Below are 22,054 nucleotides of genomic sequence, written 5' to 3'. Positions count from 1 at the left end.
AAATATGCCAGAGATAACAAACTTGCAGAGCTCATTCTTTCTTCTTCCTTCAGAAAATATAGGTTATGCTTATGAAGATTAACTGCTTGCTTTGGAAAGTGGAGTGATCTATTTTTATGCAGGTGAGGTAAAATATGGACAGCAACTGTTTATGCCTTTTATGTCCTTCAGGACCTCATTCTGTCAGGTTCAGAGCAATGTTGCCCATAAAGCCTAAGCCTGGTAGAGGCAGAGCCCAGGATGTCAGGGAGCAAAGCCAGGTAGGAGCAGATCCAGAAATGGGCTTTGGCTGGGCTGTAGGTTCATGGCACATTGTGCAGTGGGCATGTGACCTTCCAAAACCTGTTCTTGCCCTCCACACAGGCAGGAGGGTTGCAAGGACAGCTGACAAATCCCACAAGCATTACAAAATTCACACTTGGGGGTGATACCTGGGTGTGGAGGAGAGGAGCACATCTCCAGCTCTACCCTGGCTCTCTTCTCTCCTGCTGGTGTTTTGTCAGGTGGGCCAGAGCAGCTATATGGTAAATAATAAATAACTAAATTATTTTCTTTTTATTCTTTTGGATGTTTTTCACCTTTCCACAGAAGATAACTGAGACTTGATTATACATCTTCATAACTGAATGTGCTGAGGACTTTCAGGAAGGAGCTGACACTAAAATATTTCTGATCTCTGGTTGCATTGCTGTAAATACTCTGTGGAGTGGTTCTGTGTATTAGCAGAACCACTATGGTTTCCAAATTTTGATGAAACAGAGAAATACACACAGGTTGATGTGGTTGGTAGGCAGACAGGTAAGAGGTAGTAAATGCAAATGCTGCTTCAGTTCATTTGTTTACTTCTACAACTAGTCCTTGCTGGAGTGGTATTTTCAATGTCTGCTAACCCAGATCTGTATTACAAGTGCAGAAGAAATGAGGACCTGCTTTAATGCTTTTGCTATGTAGTAGCTTAAAACACATACATCCTAAAACTATTTATTAATTGGATTTTACATCTGAAAAAGGCTGAAAATCTAAGCCTTGTTTGCAGCAGGAGGTGTGAGGATTTGCAATTTGCAAAACTTGTAGGTGGTGATTAATCTGTTAAAGCCTATTCAAAACTGGCCTGGCTTATTTCTCAGCTGTGAGAGAGATCTTTAGGCAAATGTCTTAATACATTCACTATATGAACAGTTTGCAGGTCAGTGACTGTACATTCAAAAGTATTTTACTCAGCGATAAAATCTTCATCACGGTTTCATTATCATAAACACAGGGTGACAAAAGTAGTTCAGAGCTTTGCACACCACACATTGGCTTTATATTAATTTTTAGTTACAATTCTTCTGGGGTTACCCACAATGACTCAAGGTCTTGCACTAATTGAACAGGAGGAAGGAATAAAATTAATGGACTGCAAAGGTCAGTATGTGGCTTATGACTCATATAATAATTTATTGTAAATACATGAGTGTGGTTGTACATGTGTAGTCAGATGGCAGCCTATAAAGGTCTGGCACCTGGAGTCTGCTGCCTGTTTTCATCTAGAAAATCCCCCTCTTAGTAGTGCTGTGGTCATTCATGATAAATTTAATTTCTTCTGCTTTGCTTCTATGATACATTGAACATTTTGTTATTTTTGGTCTTTATGTTTCTGGTCTTGCTTAAGATAATGAGGAAAAATTCTAAAACAGTACCATGTTCCCAGTAATGAATGTTTAAATTCGAAGAAACTGAGAAATAGTGGTGTATTTTTTTCAGAAATCTGTCCCAACTTCCAGTTGAAGTTTGCTGGATGCTGTTGTGTCTCGCAGTACTTGTATTGAGCTGTTCTGGATAGCAAGGATTGACCTCTGTGGCATACAAGAGTCCTTGCAGCCCTTGGGTCTCATCATCACAGGCTTGCTGCAGGATGGATGAGGCTTGCTGTAAATACTCTGTGGAGTGGTTCTGTGTATTAGTAGAACCACTGTGGTTTCCAAATTTTAATGAAACAGAGAAATACACACAGGGAGAAAGAGACATTTTAAAATATGTCCCAACTGTGGAAAATGCATTTCTTCTTCTTTAGTATTTTTTCAGACAGTGATTTTTTTTTCACAGAGATTGAGTTATAAGACAGAAATCTCTAGAAAAGTGGATTCAAACATTAAAAGATGCTTTGTGAGGTTTTTTTTTTTTTTTTAAAGACTGTTCTGTCATTTCCCAGCAATGTTCCAAGATCTTCTCTTGAAAACACAGAAAAAAATTAATTTCAAATTAATTGAACTGGCAGGGATGTCATATTGGCAGAAGTAAAATTTGGACCTGGTACCTTTCCTAGGTCTGTACTGCAATAATTTACTAATGCCAGCTGTGGCAGTGACTATTTGTCCACTGGAATGAAACCAGTCATTAGATACTAATGCCTTCTAGTCACTAATGAACTCTTCAAGATTTGAACCAATGATTTACAGGTTAATGATCTCAAATCTTATTACCAGTGTGCATGAGAATAATTAGGAATTGTAGAGCAGGGGGGACCAAATGGCTTAGTAACTCTCGTTAAAACAGTAAGAAGCATTTTTCTTACAAATGGCTTGCCTTTGAAATGTTCTAAACTGATTGTACAAACTTCATATCATAATTATACCCTTGATTTGCTGAGTACCAGGAGAATTATTGTTTTCCAAGTGCCCAAAAGTGCAATCTGGGGTCAATAAGAGAACAGAACCATGGTCAACTCAGCCACACTTATTTTAAGTCCCTAACTGTACGCCCGGAAGGTTCCTTTTCAACATCCAATGTACCTGTGCAACCAGTAATTCCAATGTGACTTGTCTTCCTATGAAATTCTGTCTGTTGGTAGAAAGTTCAGGCTAATATCTCTGATTTAACCCCTATTCAGCAATGTGAGCCGTGGCTGAATGAAAATTTTTCCTTTGAGGTGATGGATAGAGCAATATATCATAAACTCATTCCACTGCACCTGTATGGCTTTGCTTGTTCTTACAATGAATGGTTTCCATATCCTGGGTCTTCAGTTCCTGTACCTGAAAGCTATGAAAGATGGCATTTGGGTGAGAATGGTCTCTTGCCTTACATGTTAAGGTGAGACCCTTACTGCCACTAGGACGTTCTGAAGTGTATAAATTTTTGAATCATATCTACAGAGTATGAATGAGACTGTGCATGTGTAAGACTTTGGAATTATTGGCAAAGCAGTATTTAAAGTAATGGTGTATACATGGTAGGTCACAAGACTGAGAAGAGGAAGATAAAATAGAGGAATGATGTAAATAAAATCCCAAGTATTGGAAGCAGTGATGATTGCTCCATGGCCACAGACCTCTTCACAGATACAAAGCTGGTACAAAACAACTCACACTGGATATGAGCCTTTTTCGGCAAGAGAGGCGGCAAAGGCTCCCAGGTTCTTGCATTTCATCACCACTTGTGATGAACCCAGAAGACTGGATAAGAACTTTCTAGCTGGTGTCCCTCGCTTTCTATGTCACTGTAAGTCATCCTGGACAAGGTACTTGAACACACACACATCTCAGCTCTTATAACCATAGAGGAATGAGAGAATTGAGAGAGAATGGGTGTGGGTGAGGCAAATCTGTTTCTTCAAAACCAAGTCTACTTCCCTATCTCTATGGCTTTACTGTGAGTTTTGCTTCTTTGACAGCTGTATAGGAACGCTACTGAGGTATCAGCCTGCTCCAGTCCTTGCTGTGGATGCTTTACAAACCCCATGTTGTTATTCCAGTCCTGGAGGCACCTGGTCATTTGCTGGGCTTTATAAAAGGAATGTGCATCAGAGCAGAAAACTCTGGCATAGCCATAGTCAGCAGGTTTTCCTCTTCTAAAGTGCTGTGAAGTAGTTTGGTATTGGATAATGGGGGATAACACATGGCAAGATTATTGATCTGCTGTGAGGAAAGTTATGTGGTGAGGTTAACTAACTTCAAACCCAAGCTAATCCTGCACTGCTGCCGGTTTTGGAATGGCCTTGTCAAGGTATTATACTAGCTTAATTCTTGCCTCGTAACACACCACTTTGACCAGTTTTTGACACTTTGTATAGACAAGAAATAAATTAAAGCTTTAGAGATAAAGCATATATATGACCTTTTTTTATTTTGTATAAATGCAGACCTAACATTAGGAAAGGGACTGCTAAATTACGGTACTGAAGTTTTATGAAATGTAATTATAGGTCCAAAGATATTTTGTGTGGAAGGAAAAACCTTACTGTACACTATTAAAGTGTTTTATGTCCAGAGATGACTGACACAATGCATTATGGGGCTAGAATAAGCATAATTGTCCAGGAAGAAATAATTGAAAATAGTCCTTTAGATGTCAAAATAAAGCTATACATCATGTGAGACTGTCAGCAGTTATTACATATCTTCGGTTGTAGAGACAAGCTTCCTTGGGAGCTCATAATTTATGCTTCGAACAAAAATAATGTTATTTAGGGCTTCTGTTTCATCATGTCCTTGTGGGCACTGCTGGACCCATTGAGTTTCAAGTGACCACACATTCTGCCATTACCCTGCTGGAGTAACTGAACTCTTTGAACTGTGGGGAGGCAGGACAGCCCCAAAGTCACCTGATCTGCTGACCTTGAGTTGTTCCAGTGCCTTGGCAGGGTGGGAGCATGGGAAAGACATGCTAGTTCTTATAGCAGCGTGAGCACATGTGTGCTGGCTGCAGCCCCAGCAGAGCTGGAGTGCACAGCCTTCTTTCTCTGCAAGGATCATGTGCATCTGCTCTGCAGGATGGGAAAAAATACTCTTTGAACACAAGAAGTCACAACTCTGGATGTGGAGCTGGAGGAGCAGGGTTATATCTTCAGCAAATATTTTTAATTAGTTTTGTCTCTTAACTAATAAGAAGTCCATAAATATGTGGCTGTCTTGACTTTTTTTGAATGAGTGGATTAATGTATTTTACATATGGGTGATGTTGATTACTTCAGTCATCTTGTTATAAATTAGCAAAGTTTATTTTGTTTGTGAGTAACAGGAATGTACAACACAGGAACACCCTGAGAGTTAACTAAAATTGGGTAACCAATTCGATATTCCTTGGATAAAAGCTCTGTACAAGCTGATTACTCTTGCTGTTCAGGAAAGGCTGTAGTACCTTTTTTTACAGGCAGCAGTAACTTCACAAGAAAGCCCAGCAGAGCTCGTTGAACTTCCTTCAGCAGCAGCAACATGCACTAAACATGAGCCAGCCTTCCCTTCTTCTCTGTTATGAGTGATTAATATATATTTAGCACCATGGCAGTGAAGAAAAATCACAGTCATTTTGTTTGTGTGTGTCTGTATAGTTAAATTATAAAATAGTACAAAGTTTACTGAAACTATAGTCCATATCTGTATATGAAGGCTGTTGTGAAAAATGTGTTCCACTTTAAACTGCAAACCACACATAGACTGTACGATGAATATTGCTGGGCTGTAGTTTTTCAGCCAGAATAATAATTATTCTCTCAGTAAGAATCATGGTGAGACAGGGTGGAGAAGGAGATGGAAGCTAGCAGTGAAGAGGGCATAGTTTGCTGGAAATTATTTTTAAGCATTGGTTCATCATCTGCTGGTGATTTTGGTAGCTCATTCTGCTGTGTTAATGCACTTAATGAAGAAGTGTGTTAACACCATGAGGAGTTCTCCAAGAGCAAGACAGGTAATGGTGACGGCTGGGGAATGAAAGTCCTCTGGATAAAGCAGCCTAGCTGGACACACACTACCCAATTGTGGGTTTGGAAATCTGCTGGAACAAATTTTCATGCATTTGTTTTTATTGAAATGGACAGAATTATTAATATAGCATGAAACAAAATCAGAAGATATCTGGGGAAAGCTATCCCAAGAAGTTATAATTCCTAATCCTAAGAGAAAGAAGATAAAGAAGCAGCTTATCAATTAATTTTGCAGATGGGGAGAAAAGCAGATATTTAACAAGAAACTTGTGACTGTATTAGAACTTCCTAAAGATCCAAGAGTCAACCACACAAAAATTTGCAACAAATGTTTCTGGTGATAAATATTGCAATTATTATGGTCAAAATAAGAGAACAGTATGAAATACAGTGCAGATAGCGAGGGATATAAGAAAAAAATCCATATATCTGTTAGAACAACAATCTGACAGGGACCTCAGGCATTTTGGAAGAAGGGCTTAAAACTGGAATGAATCTGCTTCAAACAATAAATAGGTAGTATAAAATTACAAAAGCTAATTTAATGAAGACCAATCTGAAGAATATGTTTTAGGAAATAAAGCTCTAGTACAGTGTAGGGGAAAGTAGTAACTCCCCAATAGTGTGCAAAAAAATTTGGTGGTGGTGCCAGATCAAAGATTGAAGATGCATCAGCGATGTAATGTTGGCTTAGAAAGTACTTATGTCTCTCCTGAATGCATTGACAGCCACATGCTGGATGAAACATGGTGCTAACAACTAATTTAGTTCACCTCAAATTTACAAAATCTGTGCTGGAGTAATGTTTTGAATGTCAAGGTGGGCAAGAGCTCCATCCCTTCATTGGACATCCTCCATTTTATTATTTCTTGTACAAATCTGGCCATAATACTCTAGATATGATGCCATGAGTGCTGATAGAGGTGAAAGATCATCCTTTTCAATCTGACCAGGAGATTTTTGATCTTTTTTGCTGCAATGACTTGTTGCTGATTCATGCAATTGTCCACTGGGACCCTGAAATACTTTTCTGCAAAACTACTTTCCAGCCAGTCCTCAGTATGCCCGCTCTGTTATATAGGATTGTTGTGTCCCAGATGCAATTTTAAAGGCAGATGCTAGATTTGAAATGCCATGTCAAGGAGCTCTGAGGCTATGTTTACTGTAGTAAAAATATGTTTAACCTTGCCAGAGGCCTAAACATTGAAATCTTGTGCTCTAGCTGAATGTTAATGGTCACTTTGTAATTGAACATTCCTAAGTGTATGATATTAGGAATGTATCAAAACGTAAAAATTAATGTCTTCATAGCATTCAGAGGTTTAATTGTAGGAAGAGGTGTATGCATAGTGTCCAAATGAGTAAATATGAGTCTCTGGGAGTTGCAGGGTGTCATGCTTAGTAAATACTGTGTAAAAAAAGCAAAGCTCAAAGAAATAGTTCATAAAGGCTTAATTCTGTTTGGGAGAGTTTAGGATTGTTCCAACCATGGTTTTTGTCCAGTCTAGATAAACTTAGTTGAAAACAGGCAAGGGTCAGAAGTCATTACCTTTGTTGCCCTTCGTCTGCTGGGGCTGATGGGCTGAAGAAAGGAGAAACAAGGTCATGCTTTTCCTGGTTCCATGCTGCATAGAGAAGTAATCTTTCTGCATGGGATTGGTGGGGCATTGGACAGCTGGAGCTACTGCAGTTTAGACATTTTGGTCTCTGTGGGCACGTGCTAGACACAGTGATCTTGGCTGCACTCAGTGTGGTAGGTGCAACACAGAACGTGTCTGGCATTGTTGGTTGCTTCTTTTTCATCCCTGTTAACCCAAGTGATTGGAAAGGAAATACAGACATTCTTTTCTGGAGTATATTCCCCTGCTGAGACACCCACGTGAAAGAGTCAGGATACTTTATGTGAGGTTTTTAATTTTGCCTGGTAAGCCTTACTGCAAGTTATTTATTTTTAGAAATATAAGGGACTGACATTATGTAATGTGGATATTCAATAATTACTGAGAGAGGAACAGAAATAATTAATCCTCTGGCTCATTTTCTGGCTTTCATCCAGTCAATAGAGTGGTCCTTGTAAGAGATAAGCAAGCAGAACCTGATGTGGCCCCTCACAATGTTTCCAGATTGGTCTGTCTTCAGTAAACAGGTGTTTCCATACATGTAGTCCACTCACAGTGCCCCAGTGACCTCTAGAAGGACTTTGTTCTCATCAGTTTTGATCATTGGGGATGGCAGGAGGGACCAGCAGGGAATGGAGGAGCTGGAACAGCACAGTGAAAGTTCCCTGTCCATCCAGTCCCTGGGGTTCCTTCCAGTGTATGTCCTCAAGCAGCCTGGTTAGCCTTGCCTTGGATCTCACGTTCCACCCTGCCCTTACTGTTTCAGTGGATAGCAGCATCTATCATGGAATCATACAGTCGTACAATCACAGAGTGGTTTGGGTTGAAGATCATCCAGTTCCAACCCCCCTGCTGTGGGCAAGGACACATTCCATCCACACTGGCCTTGAACACTCTCAGGGATGGGGCATCCACCACTTGTCTGAGCAACTCTGTGCCAGTCTGACCATCCTCACTGTAGCATCTAATCTAAATCTGCCCTCTTTCAGTTTAAAGCCATTCCCCCTTGTTCTGTTACTATATGCCTTGTAAAAACTCCCTCTCCAACTCTCTTGTAGCCCCTTCAGGTACTGGAAGGTGCTCGAAGCTGTCCCCAGAGCCTTTCCTTCTCTGTGCTGAGCTACCCCAGCTCTCTCAGCCTCTCTTCACAGGGGAGGTGTGCTAGCCCTTTGATTATATTAATGGCTCTCCTCTGGACCCACTTAAAAGGTCCAGAGAAGGTTCTTATGTTGGTGGCCCCAGAGGTGGACACAATATCAAAAAGTGATGCATTCAGAGAGTTATCCAGCACAGTAAAAAGCAGGATTAAGTCCTGCACCTGCCAGCATACATCTGCAAAACAAAGCAGACTGTGTGGACCGGGTGGTGTGTACAGCTCTGTTTGTACAACAGTCGGAGAGTCCTGATGGACAAGCTGAACAAGAGCCAGCAACATGCCCTTGTGGTGAAGAAGAATTCAGAACCACATCCCGGACTGCCTTAATGAAAACACAAGCAGCAGGTTGTGGACCATTATTCTTTTCCTCTATTTGGGATTTTTGAGTGGTGCCTGGAGCACTGTGTCTGGTTTTGGGCTCCTCAGTAACCTGGAATGTACCCATTTATTCCTCAGGTGACTCCTATTTTGGCCTGTACACCTGGTCTACCTCAACTGAGAGAGCTAGTCACAGCTGAGGCTGGGCCAGTGCCCACATAATGGAAGGTTCAAAACACCTTGTGATTTTTAATGGGAAGGTTTTGCTGCAGATTCCTATAAGCCTGTTTGATGATCACATCCACGCTAAGGAATGCTTAAGGCAGCCCTTGGGCAGAGACAAAGGTCTGTGTGTGCAGGCTCTGCAGGCAGAGGGGATAAAGGCAGAGAGACTGTGCCTCATCTTCACAATTATTATCTCCATTAATAATTTTGTTCAGCTCGTGGTTCACCCTGGGATTATTGGAAGAGCCTCCCTGGTGTGTCTTGAGCCTTTAATTCGCCAACACTTTCTGCACCACCAGGCCTCAAGTGTAAGTTATGAGAGAATAAAACATATAACAAACTCCTACACAAGCCATAGGTTTTGGGCTATTTAAATTACAGCTGGGAGAGGGGAAATCGTGCAAAATCTTTGGGGGGTACTTGCTCAAAGAGCTGGAAAGATTCAGCACAGTTTCTCTCTCTCAATTTTATGGCTTCTTCACTCAGATGCAACAATAAAAATGTTCCACTGGATTAGCTAGGTGGCTGAACTGTGATTTCTCTGCAACACTTTTTCACACTCTAAAAGCCTAATGACAGGCAATCAAGAACATGTTAATTGGGACAATTGCCCTCAGGGGACCCTGGGGTCCTGGGAAGTTGAAGGTTTTCATTAATTCTGTAGTGCTGGCTGCAAAAAATAACATTTCTTATCCTCCGGAAATGACTTAGAAATCTGGTGAAATATTAATTTCCAAGTAAAGCACTTCACCTCCTAGAGGGTCTTTTAAAACTTATGTTTGTCACCAGTGCTTCCTTCCCTCTTGATGGTTCCTCACAGACTTGTCCTGAGTGGGTATTGGGGTTAGGAGGATAATTATGTAGCTCTTCAGTACCTACCTGTTAGTTCAGGCACACTGAAGTGGAGCTGGTGACCAGGTTTCTTCTTTGCAGACCTGCAGCTACCACACAGTCTGTGTCCCCATGGACCAGAGGTGTAGCTCCTCCTTAAACCACTTGGTCCTCTCAGCTGTCCCAGACAGCCTGACCAGCTAGAAGGCACACTGTGGCTTATTTCCCCATGCCTTGCATCAGCCTTGGTCTCATGAAGAGAATATTAAATGTGTTGGCTGGATTTTCCTTTTATTTTTTTATTTTACATTCTTCATTGAAAATAATTGAAGAGCCTGTCATTTAAATTGCCATCAGTAAGCTTGTGGCAACAGCATGTTGAATCGACAGCCTGCTTCACACATCCTGGAGTCAGTGCCGTGCCTTGCCTGCGTGCCAGCCTCGGGGGCTTTGTCTAGATGAGCATCTACACCAACACAGAGCGGGTGGCTGCCTGCCCTGGGGGTGTGTTGTGGCAATGTCTGCACGAGCTGCAAAGGTCTGCAGAAATGGGGCCAAGGTATCTGTCTGAGGAAGCAGTAGTTGCCTCTCTTCTGTCCTGCAGATTTGTAAGATTAATATGGATTTCTTTAGAGATGGGACAGTTATTTGCTGTCTGTAAAGTTAATGTACCAGGGGAATTCATGGGAAAAATGCATTTAGTTAAGAGTCATCACTCAATGTAAGTGAATTCTGGCAACAGAAGTTTTATTATTGCCATGGCTTAGACAGATGATGATGTTTGTCTAACTAAATGCCTTCTTTCTGAGTGTCTCATTACCATTAGGAGAAGTTTCAGCTACAGAAAGGGGAGGGATTTCTTACTCTCCCAGTGGCAGCAGGTATCATGGAGCTGGTGAGCCTGAAGTGACCTCTGTGGTGGGGAATCTCCGAAAAGGGGAGTGGAGCAACCCTCCTGCACCAAGCTTCAGTGGTCCACTCTCTGGGGCATCTCTCTGGCCTGCAACAAGCCATGCTTCCTATCAACTGCACACCAAGGACCACTGATAACCTTTTGCTCCATTAAACAGTATTATTTTCTGTATCTGGATGGTGGTTTTTATGAGTTTTCCAGGAAGCTCAGACACTGCAGTATCTTCCCTGAAACACAACGTGTAACCTTGTTTGGCTATTGCAACGGCTTGTGCTTTTCCAGCAAATGTGCCTTGTGAAAAAGGGGCTCATTTGGCTAAAGCTCATGGCTGATAGGATGAGCATCCCTCAGGCTGTGCTATATGTGTGCTGAGTCTTGTTCCGTGTTCTACCTCTCCTCTAGTGTGGGGCAGACTCATCTCTGAAAATCAGTGCAAAGCTGAGGGATGAACCCCTGTGAACCCTGCAGGGTTTAATTTGACACTTACTGCTGTGTTGTGCTCTTCAGCTTTTGTGCTCTTGTCTGCAGATATTTAACAGTAAATACTGCAGCAAGCTTGCCCAGCTGAAGATTAGCAAATTGACACTTCACTGGGGTCACCCAAGAGTGGCAGAGCAGGGATAAGAGCTCCTGTCTAGACTTCAAAAGCTCTTCCCTGATCCCTGGGCTGCTGTGTCTCTCAGCTGTACAGAAATCAGGCTTTTTAACTTTTAACTCAATCCATCATGAGGACTGCACTTCCGATTCCTTATTTCCACTCTGTAACAAGCCTCACTATCCTAATGAGATGCTAGGTCCCCAGGAGTTGCCACTGGCGACCACTTTTGCACCATTTCGTGTTGCCCTTTCTGCCTTGCACTCCTCTCCTGGCCTGAAAATGAAAAGCATAACAGGAACAAGTAAATAGGAACTTCTGTGTAAGTTATGCTTTAAATAAGCTACCATAAAATGATATGTCAAAACAAAGAATATTTTGAAATCTTCACATACCCCTTTCTGTAGCCTGCTTGGTAAAGGCAAACCAATCAAATATAAGAAAAACAATTCTGAAAGAGAATATGGATATTTTGGATCTTGTAGGAAACAACAACAACAACAACAAAAACCAACGTGAATTATCTAATCTGCATTGGGGACCAAGAGCTATGTTGGGAGGAAGATGTTACAGGACGGTAGATTTCTTAGGTGACCTTGCAGCTAGGAATGCCAAGGCCTGGAGAAAAAGGGTGTGGGAAACCTGACAACGCCTGTGTCCTTGTATTGCATGTGTCTGCAGCCTGACATGATTTTGGGATCCCCCAGCCAGTGAGATAATGGGATAAATTTACTCCATGCGTTTCAGCCATGGTTTTTGGTTGCCCTTGGTCACCTGCCTGTGTTGATTCACACAAGCTGTGATTTATTTTTGCATTTGTATGTGTTTATCATATGGTCACTAAGATGATTAATTCCTTCATTTGTTATCTGTGACAGTCAGGCGGGGTGGTTTTTGCTATCACCAAAGTGCAGATTCATATCAAGATCCAGATCAGCAACTTGCCTCTCCAGTGTTCCCATCAGGACGTCAGGAAAGTCGGACAAGGGGTAAGGTGCCTCTGGGCTCCTTGTGTAGGCACTGGTGTTTTCTGAGTTATACCATACCTGAGTGCCTTCATAGATAACTATATTGCTCGGTACATAGTACAGGAGACTTAATCCAGGTGAAGGCTTTGCACTGGAGCCTGGTTCTGCTCTATACTGTTAAGGAAATGTTTTCACAAATAATTTACCCTTGTGTTTTATCTTTGAGGATATAAAAAAATATAAATTAAAGGGTAAATTCAGAAAAAGCAGGGTTGAAAACAACAGTGAAGATGTGCTTTCTGTTAAGAGAATTTCCTTCTCCTCCCTGTAGTTTCTGTCCCCCCGGACTTCCTCTATCCCCCTGCACTCCCCTTTTGCAAGCTTATTACAGTCCCCTGCCTAAGCACTTGATATGTGGTGTGTAGCTCAGAGTATCTCACTGTCTGGGCTCATGTCTTGGCTTGATCAGGCTCATGCAAGTTACTGTAAGAAAATCGGTAACCTCACACTGTGCTGGGGTTGCCTTTACCCAAGTGAGGCTCACTGGCGTCTGGGGGAGGATGCTGCAGTGTGTCTGTCTGCTGCAGGTGCCTTACTCCCTCTACTTGCATTCCAAAGAAACTCATTAACATTGTCTGTGACTCAGAAACACTTCACAGATGAGGCTGTGGCCAAGAAATTGCGCAAGCTCAGCACCCTGCTTCGTGTGCTGTACTCGTGTATGAGGGGATCATGTTGGTGCAGGGCTGTGTGTACAGCAGAGCAGTAGTCAGGAAGAATCTTCAAAGTTTTGCCTCTTCCTAAACTACAGTTTTTATTGCTCTGCTTAAACTTCACTGCTATTTTTTTTACAATGCTCTGACACATATATTAGTGGAGATGTGCTGTATCAGAGCTGCAGAACAGCCTGCAATTCCCCAGGTTCCTCTGTAGATTTTTATGCTTGTGCATCCATAAAGGAACTCCAGATCTTCCAAGTTTTCCCCATGAGAACAGAGTAACACCTTTCCTCTGGAAATACTGTAATAAAACAAAGGGAATACAACACTCCCATTATGAAGATCCCATGGATGGCCTTTATCATTTATCAAAAAGAAAAGGTGTTCTTGTAATATCTGCTAGAACGGTACACGGGGGAGGCTGCTTGGTGGAGCACATTAATAAAAAGTCAGAAACGTGAAAGATGTCTTTTTGCAGATTCACAATTGTGCATTAATTTATTTTTGTAGCTTTTTCTCAATAGTCCAGTGGCTTCTGTCATGAAGCAATTTCATTAAAGCTTTGATCGTAGTGGTAATATAAAGCCAAGCTTCCTGCAAAGGCTTCATTGCCCTAAAGAGTGTGTAATTGGCCAAATGCCTTAGAAAGTTTTGCTTGGTTTCTCCAGAGCACAAGTAAAAATTAATTGCCCCAGCAGTAGCTGCAGTGCCATCATATAAGGGTGTCAAAACTAGTCTTTCCAAATGGCACATTCTAACAGAGCAATAGATATGAGACTTGCTGTAAATGTGATTTGTGAACATCATTAATGAAGTACTAGACCTAATTGACTTCTCCTGGCTTTATGACAGCATAAAAAAAGTTCTGCACTACCAATGATATTTCTTTTAAACTTATCTGGCTGAATACCTAACATTGCAGAGCTCTCTTAAAAGCAAGCTCTCACTGATATTTATTTAGGAAAAAAGGAAACTGACAGCATTTCCAGTTTTTTAGAAATAATAAGGATTTTAGAACAGTCCTTCCATTGCTCAATGAAATGAGGATGCTTTGCAAGTATCCCTGAAAACTCAAGCACATTAGAGAAGATCAGCTGAGGGTACTTGCTCGCCTGATCATTTGAGAATTCAAGCATGGACTAACAGATTCAGGCTCAAGTCCTTGTTGTGATTTGGTTTAGGGATTTACATTTCTGATGTGATCATGTGTTCTTGATCTGAAACCATAGCTTTCATATTTTTGTCAATAATTATCATTCTAGCAAGATATTTTGTTTTTCGACTATCTCTTCTTCAGAGGTATCGAGGTCTGTGACAACAAATGTCACTATTCATACTGGTACTTGCAGTAAAATAATATAGCACTTTATATTGCTTCTGTAAGTATAAAACAGCCCAGATCAGCTTTAGCTAGTATTTTTACAGGAATTTTACAGCAAAGTTTTGCTATTTTGCTGTATATGAGGCTTATGGTCATAGCCCTAGGAAAAGAAAATTAATATCAGTTTCCTGAAATTGATTTTTTTTTGCATTTACCTTTGTTCCCTCAAAAAATTAAAAATTATATGGTAAATTGTATGTTTTGGCTATGATTTTGTTCCACACTACTCAGAGTAAATTTTTGCATGGTGTAATTAAAAGTGAAAATAATCTGAATGGTAAAATCAAGATGGCATGAAATGACTGACCTCTAAGTATTTGCTTGAAATGTGTAGATTACCATTTCACACATTAAACCTTCACTTATGATGAAGGTTGCTGTAATGTCAGACATGGTAAACCTCCCCAGCTACTGCTGAGTTAATGAACATTGAAAGAGGACCTTTGAGTTGATGGTAAATGATAAATTCAGTTGACTTAAACAGTTCATGTAATCCTGTGTTGATTAGTCTTGTTCCATTTCTGTTGGCATTTTGGGTAGAGGTGGAAAGGACTTTTTGTGGGTCTGCTGGGTCAGCTGGCCCAGGGTTTGCTTTGGGCTTCTTCTGATTACTCTAGGATGCCCCCTCACCACCTCACCGTTCCTGGAGTGCTCCCAGGAATGTGCTAGTGGGTCTTACTTCCCTGACTCTCCTCCTCCGTTCCTTCTTTCTTCCGTCAGATCCCCAGTGCTGCCAGAGTTTACCAGATCTGTTGTACTTTGTTTTGTGGAGTTTGATAAATACAGTCAGCTGAAGAAGTGATTGGAGATTGAAAGGTGAGGAATTTCCCAAACATTCAGCATCTGCAATTTACTGATTTGAGTGAAACTCATAGTGATTATATTAATATTAATCAGAGCTCTTCTCTTACTTCACTTCATTCCCTCAAGTAGAGCATTTTTATGTATGTGTGAGGAAGCCAACAAAGGACAATTATAGGGTGGCTTCTGGGATGTGCCCTGAATCATGAGCACCCTCCTTGCAAAGAGGCTGCAAGCTACTGGCAGAGAGGACTCCTGCTTGTGGGGTTTGTTGTCACTGGTCACCACACAGAGATTTGTAGCAGGGTGAGGAGCATGGGCATCAGTGGAATAGTTCCCAGACTATTTGTAATCAGCAAGTAGCCTAAAGGGGAATTCTCCAAGTCCCCCAGGTTTTGGAGGATCCGAAAAGACTAATCCCCGAATCTCATTTTGGGAACCCTGTTTCCCTCTGAGCTTTGATTTTAGCTGTTCAGCATCTCTGGCTGTACTTGTATCAGCCCCACTATGGAGCAATAGCATGAAGCAATAGGGGCAATCCCGTGGAGTTGCTGCAGAAATGCTGATGTCCACACCATGAGCGTTTTGGTGGTTTTATATTGGACCACCCCAGGAGCCCAGTGGTCACCTATGGTCAGTGTGCAGGAGGTGCAGCACCCTCCTTGGCTTTATTGGCAAGGAATCAGCTGCTCTGCCATGCCTTTTGAAGCCTTGAGGTGAAGGTGATGGCTTCAAACATGAATTTTCATTCAGACTAAAACATTAGATAGCTGCAACCTTAGAAACTGTTAAATTGGAATGCTCTTAAAGTTTCTTGAGCGTGTTTTCTGTTCTTCTTGTACTCCTGCACTGAGGAGATGAATTTAGTTGCAGCTATAAACTTACATTTAACATTTTGAAATCTTTTTGAGTTTGCTGGCATTGAGGCAGCAGTTTGTCTTTTGATTACCTCCCTGCTGTATAGTACGATTTGTGATGTGAACTTTCTTCTGTCTTTCTAATAATCTGCAGCTTGAGTATTCTAAAAGCATTATTTATGCAGCAAGCTTGACACTGAACTATGCTGTGCTGCTTCCATGGAAACCTCTGACAACATATTACTGCTTGGTCTGACAGATAAACAATGCCTCATTTTCCCTTATGTCAGCCATCTGAAAAGCCTTACTATGTCAGACCAAAGGTCTGTCTGTCCAGTGTCTTCTTTCTAACCATGGCAAATGACAAACGACTAGGGAACACTGCTGAAACAGGCCAAGAATTTATCAATACTGCTATAAACTCAAACCTTCATAATTTTGAAACTTGAGGAGTAAAATATTTAATTCAGAAGTTTTATATATATATATATATAAAAAAATATATATTTACATGTCTCTCTCTATATATAGATATACATTTTTTGTTTGGTTTTTTTTTTTTTTTTTTGCTTTCTAGGCTTTGTCAGTGTTTGGACCAATGTAATAAACCAGAATGGGAACACAATTTATTTTTAAGAGTCTTCAGGAGGTCTCTAGTATGACCTCTGGTTCCAAGCTGGGTCAGCTGTGAGATCAGACCAGGTTTCTCAGGTCTTTTTCTGGTTCCATCTTCACAGCCTCCATGGATGGAGACTGCAAACGATTTTTGGGGAGCCATTCTTTTTTACACACCTAGGAGATTTTAAGTAAGATGTTGAGTGACTTGCTAGTGCTAGTAATCTCTATACTGTGTCACTTAAAAGTCATCAATCTGAAATCTTCACTTTATGTTGGAGATTCGAAGAATTTGCAGAAGGCAGTTTTTGGAAATCTCTGTAAACTGTTGAAGATGGGAAAATCCCCACACATTGTTTCAGAAATCTGGAGCTGTGAAGATGATAATTTCTGTAGTTTCTCGTGTTGAAATATACAGGAGGAAACTGAAGTGGCTGTTTGTAGGATAAGAACAAGTCATGCAGTCAGCAAGTTTTTTCTGGTCTGTGCTGGGGATTTGATGGGACCCTATCTTTTGCCTTCAGTAAATCCTCAAAACAGAGATCAGAAACTTGACCCCTGGGTGCAAAGCATGCACGGAATATGGTGGGCTCCAGGGAAACAGATTGCTCAATGCTGAGGGTACCACATAAGACACCCCCTTTTCTTTTTCTGGGCCCTGTTTGAGTTGCTTCTGTGTAACTCCATGGATTCTGCTGCTGAGCCCAAATACTTTAGTGGCGGGAAGGAGGAAAGAAAAGAAAGAGAGACCTTTTTCCTTTCCACCTAGGAGCTGCCTAACAGTGGAAGCTCTTACTTTTACATACCTGGAAGCCTCTCCAGGTGTTTTGTTCTTAGAGCCTTACCTTCAGCTGAATGCTGTCTCCTCTTCTGGTCTCTTCAGGCCCTTTAGGATTTCCAGAGGTCACTTGTGCTGGGAGAACAAGCATCTGTCCAGTAAATTCTTGTTATCTGCTTATCTGCTCTGGAGTGCATTTCAATATTAGAAGACTAATTTATTTTTTCCCTTTCTTGATGCTGGACATGAATTATTGAATTTGTGTTGTCTAGGCTAGAAGGATTTTCTGAGGATAGTACTGCACACTTCTGGTTTTACTTTCCTGATTTCAGTAAAGATCAAAGATAATATCCACATACTTCATCCTCCCTAGCTGTGTTATTTATGGGCCGCAAAAAGCTTTTTTATGGAAACTTTAATTAGCTTATTTTGAGACAATTTCTTGAATTTCTTTCATTAAGTAAATTCTCAGTGTTGAAAACTGAGCTGATTTTTTTCCTCCTGCTTTCACAGAAAAAGGGCTCTGAAAGTCTGCTTAATGAATAGGAGTCAGCAGATATGAACTATACCAGTATTTAATAATATTGTCAGAATAAGAAGCACCATTAGACTACAATCATCAAAATAAGAGAGTTTAATTTCAAACATGATTACTTATGACTGGATCATTCCCAGGTCAGAAAAGTATTTACTAGATGGCTTTTCTTTGCAATAAACAGAATAGTCAATGAGTACAGTGGAACATGGCTTTGTTATGATCTTTGAAGAATGTTAAATGTTAGCAACAGAAATATTTTATTGTTCATTTGTTTTCTAGTTTTATGCTACTTGCTTTTTATGTTACAGAGAAGAAATATTAGCAAAGGCTGTTTGAGAAAATGTTGGCAATATGTTTTAGCCATCTTCTGAATGACTCTTTGAGTCATATCCATCAGGATGACTGCTTTTCCTCCTGTTTAGGTCGTTTGTGACAAAGATGTTATAGTTCTTGGCTTTGTCTTTAATGCTTTTCAACCAATTTAACTCTATCTGAAAAAAACAAAAGGGTATTATTAATACATTTTTACTGGTTATCATCCTCTTTGTTCATTCTGTGGACATCTTGCACTCATTAACTCTTGAAAATGTTGTAACCACTATGCTACATCCCCCTTTTCCAGGACTGGTCTTTGGCTGTTTTATAGCAGGTAAAGCTCTGAGTTGAGCTCTATGACTTTCTAACTCAAGGGTCTTTTTGAGTTTATTTTTAATTACTTCTGATGTCTGTAGTCTCAGGATACTCTTAACCCCTCATATGTTCCTTCTCAAATTCTTACTGTATCACATGGTAGTTCTTACTGGTGTCTGTAAATGTTTTATCTGAATTTGTATTCACAATCTCTACTCAGGGACAGTTTTCCACCTGAGTTCCTTTTCTATTTACACCTTTTTTTGTATACCTTCTATTTTAAAAATATTTTTTTCTATGTGTCATCTTATATGAAGTACACTTCTTTAACACAGTTTCAGTTGGTCACATCTGCTGTTTTTGGAAAGCTCTTGAAAACATCAAGTGCTGCAATAGATGCATCTATTGTCAGAAATAAAACTCCTCTCCTCTCCTCTCCTCTCCTCTCCTCTCCTCTCCTCTCCTCTCCTCTCATCATAGTAATAAATGTCACACTCTCTACACTTTCTCTTAACTTTATTGCTGAGCAGACATCATATGGTATGGAATGTCCCTTTGGTCAGCGGGGGTCAGCTGTCCTGGATGTGTGCCCTTCCAAGATTTTGCCCACCCCCAACCTACAGGGGAGGAAATGTTGGAGAGACAGCCCTGATGCTTTGCCAGCACTGCTCAGCAGCAGCCAGAACAGCGGGGTGTTACCAACTCCCTTCAGGTACCAATGCAAAGCACAGCACTGTAGGGGCTGCTGTGGGGAAAATTAACTCCACCTTAGCTACACCCAATTCAATAATACATGTCCCCCAGGAAAGAAAATGTTCCCTAGACTGAAAGTAGGCAACACTTCCTATTCCAGAGAAAGGAAATCTCTAGCAAGGGTGTGACTTCACACTGCTCAGCTCAGACAGCCTAGCCAGTTTACCACCAATCCAGCATCCCCCCAAGGGGGTGAGACCCAGCATATCTGGGGCAGCTTTGCCTGGTGGGCACTGGTGGTACCTTAAAGAAGATTCTCCCTGCTGAGTAATGTCACGTTGCGAGGGGAAGAAAATCCTTCTTGCTCTCTGAAAGAGAGCACAGCCTTTCTGACAGGCAGGCTTTCAGTTCAGAGTTAAAATGTGTGCAAATGCTCAAGCAGGCAGCCAAATGTCCTCAGATTTTGTTAAGCTAATAGATGTTTTCTCTATAGGCTCCTAACAACTTCAAGTGATATCTAAAATATTTAAACAAAATAGCTCATCTGGTCTAGGGTAAATCCATTCATATGATAATTCTTAAGGTTGCTGCTCTTCCTTTATATATCATTATTTGGGAAAAAAAGTCTGTCTAATGCCTCATTTAAGATTCAGTGGAATCTTCCTTGCTTCAGTAATTTTCCTATTAAATTACAACTATTAACACTCGTTCCTCACCCTAAAGGAAACCAATAAAATCACCCAAACTAATGAAGTTGTTTTCAGCAGCAAGCACCTCGTTACGGGGGTATTTCTAATTACTGTTAAAATGAACTGGAACACAATGCCTCCAGAATGGGATGTCCCAAAGCTATCAACCCAAACCATAAACATCTGTGCAACTCATAATCTCTTCATTTAACCTTTGTAATAGCAATACAACCCCAACTAATTTTTAAATGCTGATAGACATTAAAATAAATAGATATGAAAATGTCACTGACACATCTGAAATAGAATTCTAATTTATGAGTTCTGACTCCCAGTGAGGAATGCAGTTTTTGTCTTTCAAAAAATAACTGTGCCACCTGGAGTTTATCTTTCTCTTATATTGTCTAGTCTGAACTAATTTTTTTCCTTTCTGCACTAATTGTTATATTTAGATATCATCGCCCAGAAGACTATGTTGAGGAGTGATTAGGGTATAGCTTACACATCAGAATGCATGAGCTAACTAGAAAAGCAAAGCTTCAGATCAGATTTAATTAAGATAGCTTACACTCTCAGTTCAGTTTTCTGCCTAAAGCAAGGAGAAAAATGAAGATTAACAGTTTCTTCCAGAAACATGATACTCCTGGGATAGAAATTTAGAACTCCATAAGCAGAATAACTTTTACTCCTGTGAGTAGTCCTCCTGAAATCAGCATGACTAGTTATGTGAGTAAATGGTATTCTGCATAAATTAATAATGCACAATCTGGCCATATAGAATCTTTGCTTTTGCACTGATTACTAATTGCCCGTGAGTCATTCAAATAATGACAAAAGAAAAATAAGTGATATTCATATAAGTGATGGCTTGCAGGATTTTCCTTTTTAATTTTCATGTATGGAAAACTGAAGCTTTAATAACTAAATAAATCAAACTGGGAATCTTCAACTGGAGCTTGCTAAAGGGCTGTGTCTGCAACTTATAATGCATTCACCTCCTTACAAGAAGAAAGGCTATAGTCTATAAACAACCTGCTGAAGCTTCATGCATAACTGTAATCACCATCAATTTAGTGTTCACATTACAGGGCAGTTAGAAGGTTGGGGGCAACCGAGATCCACTTCCATAAACAGCAGGCAAGTAAATAATGTAAGTAACTGCACTGGACTATCTATGTTAACTTTCATTCGTAGATCATCCTTAGGATGTAATGGTATATATATGTAGGGAAGCACGAGCCAAAATAAATTCCAACCTTTCTCTGGCTTCTGGATGCTAAGTGCTGGGCTCTGAAGTGCTGCTTCTGCTGAAGTAGAAGGCAGAAAAGTAATTTTATGAGCATTGGAAATATGAGGCCTGGTGTACTTAGGATTTGTATCTTTTGGCTGATTAAGGGAAGGGAGAGAAAAATGATCTTCATCTGAACCTTTTCTCTTTGGGCTCTTGTCAAGGTATATACCCTCATGCGTATAAGCTGGTGTACTTCCCTTTGGCTGGGGCATGAACAGGGTCTTTCCTCTGCTTCTGGCCATCTGTTTATTTTCATGAAATTTGTAGAAACCTAATTATCTTTCAAATTGTTGTTAAATTGCATTCAAAGTCAACCTGTAGGTTCCAGTGATATTGAGAATGTTATGCAAACATGCTATTCAAACATTCCTGGCTTAAATTCCACAGAAAAAAAATGGACTAAAATACTGAGGTTTTTTTTTTTTCCTTTTTTAGTAAATTAGGTGGATAGTGAAAAGTGGGAATATTTTCAGTTTAGGATTTACATAGACGTTGACATAATTGTAATTTTTTATATAATCAGATCTTCAATGGGAAAATGTCCTCTGAAGTCAAGGAAACCACAGTCAGAGGTGATGGCTCACTATGCTAGTTGCTATTCAGGTCAATAAGGACAGTGCTGTTTCCATTGGATTGTTTATCACCTATGGAGACTGAAAAAAACCCCAAAACAGAAAAAAGGTTGAAATACAAAGAACAAAACCATACTCTTAATGCAAATGATATCTCTATTCTTTCAGTTTTTTATTCCTGA

Source organism: Lichenostomus cassidix, chromosome 1, assembly GCF_008360975.1.
Source record: "Lichenostomus cassidix isolate B80296 chromosome 1, HeHo_3.0, whole genome shotgun sequence".
Taxonomy (NCBI): Eukaryota; Metazoa; Chordata; class Aves; order Passeriformes; family Meliphagidae; genus Lichenostomus; species Lichenostomus cassidix.
This window is presented reverse-complemented; position numbering follows the sequence as displayed.